Here is a 12,487-nt window from a genome sequence, read left to right as displayed (position 1 = left end):
ATGAAATATGATATTAATATTACTACTTATAAATTGTATTTTACCAATCTGCTGTATGATATTGTGACAAAAACGAATGTTAAGAGAGAATGATAGACTGGAAAGTGAGACGGGATGCGGCACCCCCTGCTCTCTGATGTAACTTCCTCCCTCCACAATTGATGGCCTCAAGGGCAAAAACCGGTGTGGCTCAGGAAGCTTTCATAGATAGATGGCTTTCAGAGAACAAGTGTGATATCAACACGGGACACATCAAAACACGTAAGCTCGAATACCAGGTAAGAAACATACGGAGATCTGTCATCTTTGCTATCTTATTATTTTTGTCAACTTTCATGTAACTTTACTATTATTAACATTCGGATCAGTTTTACGTCAAGTATATTAATAAACATAAATGAAATAACAAATCATTTCCTACTTATTTTTCGATATTTCAAGTATAAAATGCCATTATTGTATAACTTATGCCAAAAGAAACTGCATCCTAAGACTCGTGCTAGAAGATACAGTAAAAAGAAAAGATGGAATGGTAGAAGAGTTGAACTCCACTTGCTCTAGCAATTGATCTAAACTATAACTTAAATGAAAACCAAAATCTGAGTAAAGCAATAATTTACATTCATAACCTGTCAGAATTTCGACCAGTGATTTATTCAGAATTTTGAACTTGGGGGTGTTCAAAAAATCTGGGGGGTGCAATCTTAAATTAAGGTCGTATGCTATTATCGTCTTATTTTTTTATTTTATTTTATTTATTTTTTTTACAAACTTTAAAATTCCTTGATGCAACCAACGATTGCATTGGATTTCCTTCCTCAGCCAGAGCCAATTAGCGTTGAATTTCTCATGCTTGGTGTGACGTCGAGATGAGATCGTTAACAATTGATTGATCAAACGTTGTTGTGACAATCACAGTCGTGTAAAGGATGATTTCCATTCAATCTTGCGTTGCGTGGTTTGCTTGAAAATTTATCTTGTCGAAAGTAAGTTGTTTTATTCTATTGGCACTTAAAAACAAGAATTCACTTTAAAAAAATAGCAAAGATTTTTAATGGTGTCTTACCGTTCTGCCTAAAGGTACTTTGTAGGAAATATTTTAAATGATCTTATCTTTAGACAGAACGGGAATTCCCGTTCTGCCTAATCTTTCGAGATGAGGAATTCTGCCCAGGGAGGAATTTCTTCACTAGATTTTTTTTTTTTTTTTTTTTAGTAATTGAAACAGATTCTGTAAAAAGAATAACTATTTCTTTAAGTTCTATCGTAAATTTTAGATGTTATTCTACTTATTCTTCTCGGAAAAAGTACTACATACAGTTAAGTTATTAACAGTGTTATTCACATCTATTTCAGTAAAAATGAATGTGATTAAAAAAGCTACCTGCAGAGAAATGGAAAATTGAGTCAGTTGCAAGAAAGCCGTTTGACGTTGTAGCTGAAACGAGATCAAACAAACTTACTTCGGTCTAGTATCAAGTCATTTCACAACAAAATTTTGTTCAGTTTTCCAGTAGTTCACCTCCAACATACTAAGGCTTGCAGTACGTAAAATGTGCCACAGTTCACATCCTCAAGACATGTTTGGCCATATATCAAGCATAGAATGCTAAAGGATTCGTAACACGGCTCTTATCGCCGATTACCTGACCTTTTGATTTGATTGAAATTACAAAAGATATATAATTATTTCAATATTGATATTGATACTTTGTATTGCTGCTATTTACATTGACAATATAAATATGAAAATAGAAGAAAATAGTGATACTATTGCATATAGTATAGAATTATGTATATAAGACAAATCAGCTGATAAGGTAATCCCGAAAGAGGAGTTGTGATGTAGGACACTGTATTCTTTCTTAAGAGTCGCCTTATGCATTCACTTGCATTGTTTACTTAATATAGGCCAAACATGTCTTGAGGATGTGAATGTAACACCTCTTACGTACTGCAACTATTAGCATGTTAGAGATGAACTACTGAAAAAGTGAATAAAATCTTGATGTGAAATAATTTGATGTTATACCGAAGTAAGTTTATTTTATGTTCGTTTCAGTTACAATGTCAAACGGCTTTCTTGCAACTGAGTCAATAAATTTTGCATTTTCTCGCAAGTATTATTAAAAAAAAAAAAATAAATCACATTCATCTTTACCAAAGTAGATGTGAATAACACTGCTGATAAAGAACTGTATCCTCGTCATTTTTCCGAAAAGAACAAGAAGAATAACATCAAAAATTTATGATGAAACTTAAAGAAATAGTTATTCTTTTTACAGTCTCTGTTAGCATTACCAAACAGATTATTACGAATGCAGGACAAAATTCAGGAGGACAAACCCCAAGGAAAATTCAGACAAAACTGACTAAATTCAAGCGACAGAATCATAGACGCAGATTAATAAAAGAATGATTATTTTTTTCTTCAACTGTTATCTGAAATTCTTCACTTTAGGGAAATAACATTTAAAAAATGCTGAAAACCCAATAAAAGACGTAAGATTGTTATAGTAAGTATATATTTCACATTTTGATCTTTGCTAAAAAAAAAAAAAAAAAATCTTGATCAGTATTTCAGAATTAAAACAAATATTTATACATTACTAAAAATAAAAGACTGCTATATGCTACCACACAAAAACGACATTTTTAAAATCAAATAGCATCACAGTTACTTTTCATGATTAAAATGAATGGTCTTACTGTAATATGCTAAATGTATTTCAAATGTATTAAGGGTATAATAAATAGGAATACACAGAACTTTTCATATGGGTATGTGTGAAAGTAACTAAAGCTAATCTGCCCTTTTATTATAACATTTTTGCGTTTTATTGAGCTTTCAGCATTTTAAAAGAAAAAGAAAGTTATTTCAGTTGAAAAAATACAAATAACATTTTAGAATATATGACAATTGAAGAGAGAAAATAATCATATAGAGTGTAACTGGTACATCCAATAAACATTCCTGTGATTTTGTCCCTTGGATGTTGTCCTTGTCAGAATTTTTCTTGTATTTTGACCGCTTGGATTTAGTTCCCGCCCTCGTTACTACAGCCATTTTATACATGCGTTCCGATCTGCATACAAACACACTAGAAGTGAAGCTTTCCGGTGCTGCATTTACCTAACAATTTCATCCTTGCATATAATTCTCTGTATCCAATGATTAGGCAGAAGGGGAATTCCCGTTCCGTCTAAAGATAAGGTCATTTAAAATATTTTCTACAAAGTCCTGGAGGGCTTTAGGCAGAACGAAAATGAATGTTTTTAATATTGCACCCCCTAGTTGGAGGGTGTAAGGAATATATTTTCGGGGGGTGTCCGAAAATTTTAGGGGGGTGATGGGAGGTGTTAGGGGGTGTAGATAAATCACTGATTTCGACAATATTGTCTTCATCAGACATTATCGACATAGGTGTTTCTCAAACTATTTTTTTCAAGTAAGAACCGTTTTTGTTAGTCAATATGTTCTACAGACCACAATTCTCGTGTTCTCTTCGAAAGTGATTGTTGAGTGTGCATTAATATCAATATACTTACACTATATTTTAAAAGAGTATGCACTAAAGTTCCCTTAATTTTATTTAGGTGTTAATATAAGAAAATACATATTATTTATTTTTAATTATTAAAGGATAGAAGGAATATTTTGTAAAGTACACATCATTAGAAATTTCATTAAATGCTTATAGAATTTCCAAACTGTGTTTGAAGCTTTTAACTATAGTTGGCGAAACGAAATTAACTTGAATATTTATTTTTCTGTGTTTTCAATCTAAGAGGATCACTAGGGCGACATTGAGAACTACTCGTGGTCTGCGGATAATAGTTTGAGAAATGTTATGATTGTTATGATGTGTGTGTCTGACGAAGAAATTGATATATTGGCGAAACTTGACAAAGTTATTAATGTAAGTCGTTTTCCCTTTGTGAGAATTTGGATTTTAGTTAGCGGCCTACGTAATATGATCTGAAGATATACTGAGCGGTACGGAAGCCTCTTTTCCAATTTCTTTCTTTTTTTTCCTTACGGGTTATTAATATGTGTTATTGCTTTGGCTAGATTTTGGGTTCTACTTAAAGAAAAGAGGCTGTAATTGATGTACAATATTAAAATAGATTCTTGCTATGTTGAGAGAAACTGCTTAGTTAAGGGCAGTAGTAGGCAAATGCGTTCCAGTTCGTGGAAAATGACAACCCAACAATAATTGCGGAACACTTAAGACGATTGTGATTATTAAATCAAAAATATTATCTGGAAACGATCACGACGTGCTTTTTTGGGGGGTGGGGGTGAAAGCTTACAAGGATTATTGCCGAACTGTTAGGAGTAACTGTGTGATTATTAGAAGCAGGTGAGCATCTAGAAATTTTTATTGGGAGGAGTCCAAGCTCTGAGGGGCTCCAATACTACAAACCACTACGTCTATATAGTATTGAGGGGTATTATTCACCCGAAAAGACGATAAGTAACTGTAGAATAGTTCCACGCATATTTTCGGAAAAATTGTTATAACTAGATTGTTTCTATAACAGAAAGAGCACAGTTGATGTGTAAGATCAAATTTTCATGCTACATCAATTATTTTCCTTTCAAACAAGTAATTTTATTGAGAAAGTATACAAATGTATGTTGAGTTAGGAAATTTGGTTGGTCCGGACCCGTAAGTGTGACCCTGATCAGGGTTGCCAGACGTCCCGGTTTTCCGGGACAGTCCCGGTTTCCAATGGAAGAATTAACTGTCCCGAAAAAGGCTTTCGAGACGCCTGTTTGTCCCGATTTTCGTTCTTCAGATTGAAAAAATCAACATGCAAGAACTAGTACGTCTCACCTAAAAACGGAATGTTCAAGGAAGATTTGTGTAGCCAATTAATTTTGCTATACAAACAACAAGGAATTTGAAAATCGCATCCATTCTTTCATCCTATGGGTTTTTAGCTTCCAGCCAGAGCAAAATAAAAAAAAAATTGGCCTATAGTGGATGATTTTAGCTACTCTGAACGTATTGTTTTAAACTTCCATTCTGCTACATTAGATATTTCTTACAAGACGTGCTTGAAAGTGGTGCCGACTCGTGGTTTTAAATTTCCAATTACTATTATTTTAAAATCCATTGTTAGCTTCAGTATTCCTGTCTTGGAAATCATACTAACTGCGCCTGTATATACTTTACGACCTAGAGAAAAGAGTTCAAAAAGTTTGCGAATGTTATCGTAGGAAGGGGATAGGAATTTAGAACACCTTAATAATAAAACTATAATTTTTGCCAGCAGAAATTTACACCAGTCGAAAAATATTGTGTAATAGCAAAACCCGTTATCTTGCGAAGGGGCGTTTTAAGTTTTGCTCGCTATATTACTTTCGCAAATTAATCTAAGAGTCCGAAATATCTTTTACATGTTTCATACATTTGATGTGAAGAATTTGCTTCATTTTTCGAGCAATTCACTGGTTGTATTGTAAGAAAAATATGGAAGGTTCGCTGAGTGTGTGTCGCATTTAGGCTCGTTACACATTTGCGATAAAAGTCGTTGAGGTCGTAAACGATATTTTATCGTACGAGTAGGCAGAGCATTACTTTATACGGAGCAATACACATTCGTCGGAAATCGTCGCGAATTCGCAGCGAGCTCGGGAAGACAAGAAAGTGATCGGCGGTTTCTGTCCACTCGCTGCGATATCGTTCGACAGTCTGCGAGGAAGCGGCAACAGCGTTGCATTGTTCCGATATACACTTCGCGAGTTGTTACCGCAGCGAGGATGGCTTCTGAGGTTCTTGATACGGATCTTTCTATTGACGCTATTAGAAATTTTCCTGAACTGTGGGACTTATCCTGTGAAGAATATCATGACCGAAATAAAAAAAAGAGCAGCGTGGATAAAAGTGTGTGAGATAGTGGAAGAAAACTTTAGTGGAACCTTGTGTTCTCAGACTTGATTCTCTCGTAGAGTTTGGCATTAAATTCGTCAAAGGATTTGATACTCATGCGAAAATAATTGAAAAACTTGGCTTAATCATTTCTTAAAGCAATGGACATTGATTTAAATGAGCCTTTCAAAGCACGGGAGCTCACAAAAGGATGTGCCCAGTATCTCCTCTTTCTTCTTTTGACAAACAGTTGATTCTGACCAAATGAGTAGGAACCCTGACCTTACATATAGCCTGAGGTTTGTGTCCCAGATTTTCGTTTACAAAATCTGGCAACCCTACCCCTGATTGGGAATTTGTGTCTCACTGTTAGGAGAACATCAACAACAAGAGGTATAATCTGCTTCAGCAGAATAAAAACTGTCAATTATTACTATTGGCAACTTAATTTGGCGACATAATTTGTAGTGCCATAAACTGTCGTTTTGCTCGATTTTCTCCGAAACTACTCATAATAATTTATTCTTAGTCATTTTGTTTACTTCGATATGATCTATCGATTGAAATACATGATGTCTCAAAAGTTCCCTGTCATTGGGTAGCTCTCATTATCAGAGTTACAACAAAATGTAAGTGAGGAAACCTCCTCCAAATATGGTGTTTCCAATCTAAAGTGAATGATTTTTTTTTCAATCGGATGAGCTGTTTAGGTTGTACAGTAAGGGACACTCTTTATGCGCCCAATGTTAAATGAAAATGCAACGTTGCCATTTACCTAGACCCATTGCATATGTGAATGAAGTTACTGTCTTTTCCACTAACATGTCGATGGCCAGCCCCCATTTCAAACAGTAACTTCTTTCACTTATGTTGTTGGTCCAGGTAAATAGCAACATTGCGTTTTCATTTAACATTGGACGCATAAAGAATGTACAGCCCAAACTGCTCTTTCGATTAAAAAAAAAATCTTTTTAGATTGAAAACGTCATATTTGGAGACGGTTTCCCCTCTTACATTTTGTTGTAACTCTGATAAGAGAGCTACCCTATGACAGGGGACTTTTGAGACACCATGTATTTCAATCGATAGATCATATCGAAGTGAACAAAATGACTAAGTATAAATTATTATGAGTAGTTTCGGAGAAAATCGAGCAAAACGACATTTTATGGCACTACAAATTATGTCGCCAAATTAAGTTGCCAATAGTAATAATTGACAGTTTGTATTCTGCTGAAGCAGATTATATCTCTTGTCGTTGATGTTCTCCTAACAGTGAGACACATATTCCTAATCAGGGGTAGGGTTGCCAGATTTTGTAAACGAAAATCCGGGACACAAACCTCAGGCTATATGTAAGGTCAGGGTTCCTACTCATTTGGTAGGAATTTACCCTTGGACAATGTTATAGTTACACAGAAATTTAAGTTTTAGAGTTAAGTGTAATTTTTGGCTATGTCTTCTTGGTCATTTTGCATATATTCGTCGGGCTACTGTCGTATTGAGGGGGGCATGGTGGATCAGTGGTAAAGCGCTTACTTCTGGCAGGTGGTGTCCCTGGTTCGATTCCAGAGAAGTAAGTTTGTGGTGAACAACATCGTGTCCGTGGATTTTCTCGGGGGTACTCCCGTTTCTCCCACTTTCTTATTACACCAATTCTTCTATCATCATTCGCTTGCTTTAATCATGGCCTCCCTTAGCCTAAAGGGCATAATCGTGAGAGTTAAACTCAAATATTTCATTTCAGTTGCTAGTGCCATATTGTAAAGCTTCATAGCAGTCTCTTCGGTAATCAGTCAACTACATAAATGGTATGCTTATTGTACAGCATAAAATTTTAGTGGTACAGAAAAATATTTTTTCTTGATTTTCTCGAAAACTGTGCATGAGATTTTGCACTCGCCGTATCATTATGTTTAGCTGGATAAGATCTATCGGTTGGTGTCTGTTTCTTCTTTCGACATTTTGTTTTCTTCTTCTTTTTTGTTACAAACTAACAACATTGTACACTATTCCACAAATATAATACCAATCATTACCAATTTCATCTACTTCTTTCCATTATCAAATACACTTTTAGTCAACTCGTATCCTCCTGACACCTTGTATAGAGCCTCGCCTACGATTTATTCGATGTAGAATTCTTTATATATTGCTATATGTATATTTTGTAATAACACATAATTGCATTAAAATAATGACAAGAAAATATTCTAACGCGTGCTTTGAAAATCTGTATATATAAAAATGAAAATGATTATGTTTGTGACATCATACCTCTTGAGCCACCGGACCGATCTCGATCAAATTTTCAATATAGATGAAATTTGGGCCTGGGATGTCTTTTGTAATTTCACTTTCACGGCATAATGAAGTGGACGAGGAGATATATAAAAATAAACAAAACTTAATAACTCTTGAACCAAGAGAATAACCTTGATCGAATTTGCCAGACATATCAGGCTACCGCCTGGGATGGTTTTTATCATTTCACTTTGACGAGAAGGCGGAGGGAAAGGGGAAAACATATAGAAATACATAAAAATTAAATTGGCAGCGTTTGTGACTTAATAATTCTTGAACCACCCGACCTGTCTCCATCAAATTTTCAATATTGGTTTTTATTTCACTTTGACGGTAACCTTAGGAAGTTCTCACAAAATCGAATAATATTTATGAAAGTATGAAATAATATGTGAGTTTTTACGTCCCACGATTATGTTCTGTAGGTTAAAGGAGACGTAGATGATCAGAATGAAGGAAATGATGGAATGAAGAAAGCGGAAAAAAAAACGGGTATACCCCAAGAAAGCCCCACACACACGATGTTTTATATATTCTATTATTATTATTATTATTATTATTATTATTATTATTACTATTATTATTATTATTATTATTATTATTAGTGGTTGTGGTTGTTGTTCTTGTTGTTGTTGTTGTTGTAATATGGAATTGCATATTAAGAAACTCATTGGGTAAATTTTAAGGAAAGGTTTCATTCCGCAAATTTTTGGCCAAGTGAGATTTTGGTCCGCGAGGTTTTGGACGGTGAGATTTTGGCTCTCGGGGTTTTGGGCGGCGAGGTTTTGGCCACGCGAGGTTTAAGGCGACGAAGTTTAGTCCACGCGAGGTTTTGGCCCGGCGTGATTTTAGCCCGCGAGGTTTCGGGCGGCGAGGTTTTGGCCACGCGAGGTTATGGGAGGCGAGGTTTTGGCCACGCGAGATTTTGGGAGGCGAGGTTTTGGCCCGCACGGTTTTGGGCGGCGATGTTTCGACCGCGAGATTTTGTCCGTATCCCTCTCTACACTTCATAATTTGCTTCGGCAGGCAAACAAGCGCATTATGTTGTGCAATTGGACAGCAGATAAGTTCCTCCTGCTTCATGTAGGCGATTTCCTCTGAGAGTCAGGAGGATATAAGACTTATCTTGAAACTTACAAAACTAAAATCTATCCGTGATTTCTTCAATGCAACTTACTGTAAATGGCAAGGTGTAATTAATTTATCGCGTTAGGAGTGCCAATTTAATCTGACCGAAAACAGGTTGCCGAACAGTACAAGAAAATTAATCTGAAAGCATGAACTGTTAATTTCAAAGTAAACACATTGGTTTCGGTAACTCTTAAAACTTTTATACATTATAGATTGTTTCTTTCTTTGCTGTAGTATTCGTAACATGCACTTACAAAGCTTAATTGCAGTCACAAATATTTTGAGGTGTATATTTCCGTACTTCATAGAAGATAAATCATATTCCTTATCATTATAGTAATTATAATTATAATATAATTAAAATATATATTAGAAGCTGTAGATTTAGAAGCACCGAAAATATTTGATAATGAATTGTCAAATTTGTTTGCGAATATTAGACATTCAGTAAAAGGAAAATAAAATAGTTGTGTAAATAAGGTTATTTTTCGACAAATTTTTATATAGATATTACCAAATATTTTTACAGACTTTCGAGTAGGTAAATTGAAATTCGATTTTTGCTGAACCAAGTGTTCAATAGCTTACGTAACTTAAAAGTTCGGTCTCATAATAGATTAAACTAAAATTAACCGGATTATTCTTATAGTATTTAACATTTTTTTAATACACATCACCAAGAGAATGACCTAGTTAAATTAAACAGGCCTGCGAATATTTTGCGACATTAAAAAAAATATAAAAAGCAGATAAGTCAAATCTAATGTCCTGATCACAGAACCATTAGTTGTTTCATTCTAAAACGTATAGATTTTTTACAATTGATTCATTTATACAGTTCACCGCATATGTTCTGTTAGAAATACTGCTTTTATCAACATCCGCACAGTGGATTTTAAATAACTAAACATTTTAAAATGTATCTTTCCTGTAATTAAAGCGAGTCTTAGCAAAGTTTTTAATATTCGACCCGATCGACATTCGTGTGTCTGTCTGTCTCTTCAATGGTAGTTCTCGTAAAACTTATCGATTTTGAATAAACCTGGTGTGTGCCCTCTTCCACTCTCAGGAATATCTCAGACGTTTACAGTTGAAATCCGCCAAGTATTAAGGGGTAAAACCGGTAAAATATACTCCATGCAGCAGGTTTATACATGTACATTCAGCCACAAAAGTATCTCCCCCTCTAAGTGCTCTAATTCCATTACTTGTGGTCCAGGTCTTTTGCAGTTGTGAGAACGCCTAGACAGATGCAACCCAACTTACACGTAACTTTTCTCGGCACTGACAGTAGTTGGTAGCCCTGATCTAGGTGTTTATCCAGGTAATATTGTAAAGTAGGTGACTAACGAAACAGTTCTCCATTCTAAGATGAATCTCTATGGTTCGGATGGTGTTTTCCAAAGAACGCCATATATTTATCTTAATATTGCTGTGTATGAAATGTATTATTTCTTTATATACTGTATGTTTAGAGAAATAAAAATACTGATCACGCATGAATCAGAAAATGCTTGAAAGTAGCTGAAAATATCAAATCTAGAACAACTGCTGGAAATAAGTTAGTAAATCATTGCCTTCATTGAGAGACCTTCTCCAATTCTCCTCATTCCAACATCCTTTTTTTTTCTGGAGTAGAGAAGATCTTGCTTGTCACACTTAATATGCATTGAAATTGAAATTGAAATTGAAACAGAAATACTTGAAAAAGTTTCAGCCTCGCCGGGATTCGAACGCGGGTCCACCAAACAGAAGTTCAATGCGCTAACCACTCACGTACTTAATATACTTTTATTAAGTACTCCACAAAACTGCAACACAACCTAACACTATTAAAACACTGATATTGCAAATATGTCTAATATCTCTACATTGAGTAGTTGGAACTACATATTAAAACGAAAAAGAAAATATAAAATAGTCAATCTTGAATTTTGACCGATGTCCTTTAGTAACTCAAAATATTCTTAATTTGCATTTTCACACGCATCTATCCAATCATTATAGACATCCACTGGCTCTGACAAGAAGTTTATAGTTGTCTCAAAATCTTCCATACACACAAGTTATTCTAGTTGTATTTCTACTTTTGTCCATTTTCACTTCAAAAGACTTCTCGTGATTACAAAATGGGCAATTGAACTGAGTATCAAATGGTTCTATAGCCTTCCTTTTAGGGGGTGGCTTTCTTTTACTCTTGCGACGTCCCATTGTGGATAGAAGTTAGCATTTGAATATGTAAACACAAACTTCACAGAGCTTAAAAGCACACGATTCAACAATCGTTTATACTTCTTACTCCTTTGTACAGTTCTTTGCGCACTATATATAAAATTTATATATACCACAAGAGTAGATAAGCCTTAATATATAAGTTCAAATCAATGTTTTCTGCAACGCCAATTTACTTTTCTGCTTATCACTTCATTCTACTGCGTCTGTTTATGCCGCAACATGGCTACATTTCGTTGAGCAACATTCCCAGAATCTTACCGCTTCCCAAGCGTAATATTTTCGTTTCTAATCACCATTTATGGATTTTATGTAATTAATAACACTAGCCTGCGATGGTAAAAGTGTTAGGAACTAGTGATTCTTGTAGATTTCGGGATGCTGATGACCTACCGTGCCATTTAATCTTCCACCCAAACTAATACCTAGTTAAAATCGTTTCATGGAAAAATATAAACAAGATACTCAAATATAACAAACACAAACAAATATAAACAAAATATAAATAAAAATATAAACAAGAAAATATAAATAACTTGTGTGAGTGTCTTAATGACTTACTCGAGATTTCCTTGTTTAACTCAAAAACAAGTTATATAGACGTTCCTCAATGAGAAAAATATCACGAAACGTTCTTCAAGTTGAGGCTACGTCATCGGCAGAGCCATAACTTATGAGAGGCAGGGGGCAACTGCCCCCCAAAGAAGCTCCCCGCTGTACGAGGGGTCCCATTTTCAGACAAAATTGTCGTACTCCATATACGATAGGAACATGAAATTAGAAATGAAGCATCAAATAGGGTCGTTACATTACATAAACAAAACAGCACACAAAAGTAAATAGAACAAAAATGAGTTGTGGACCCATTTCAGTAAAAATGTCTACCATTAGAAGCTCTAGAAATAATACTTATTCGTATGGCTTTGATATTTATCAATATT

General features: G+C 34.8%; 1 protein-coding gene and 1 pseudogene across 1 annotated transcript in view; one reads left to right on the top strand and one right to left on the bottom strand.

Annotated features, from left to right (window-relative positions):
- Window positions 1–225: 225 nt before the first annotated feature.
- LOC145687791 (glycerophosphocholine cholinephosphodiesterase ENPP6-like) overlaps window positions 226–12,487 on the top strand; it is a 202,723-nt gene continuing 190,461 nt past the window's right edge. The window contains exon 1 of the mRNA XM_081761224.1: window positions 226–278. The gene's annotated coding sequence lies outside the window, so the exon portion shown is untranslated. The remainder of the gene's footprint in view (window positions 279–12,487) is intronic.
- On the bottom strand, window positions 11,199–11,648 carry LOC145687792 (transcription elongation factor 1 homolog pseudogene; annotated as a pseudogene).

The sequence above is a fragment of the Thermobia domestica genome, chromosome 6 (assembly GCF_964235325.1).
Source record: "Thermobia domestica chromosome 6, izTheDome1.hap1.1, whole genome shotgun sequence".
Taxonomy (NCBI): domain Eukaryota; kingdom Metazoa; phylum Arthropoda; class Insecta; order Zygentoma; family Lepismatidae; genus Thermobia; species Thermobia domestica.
This window is presented reverse-complemented; position numbering and strand designations above follow the sequence as displayed.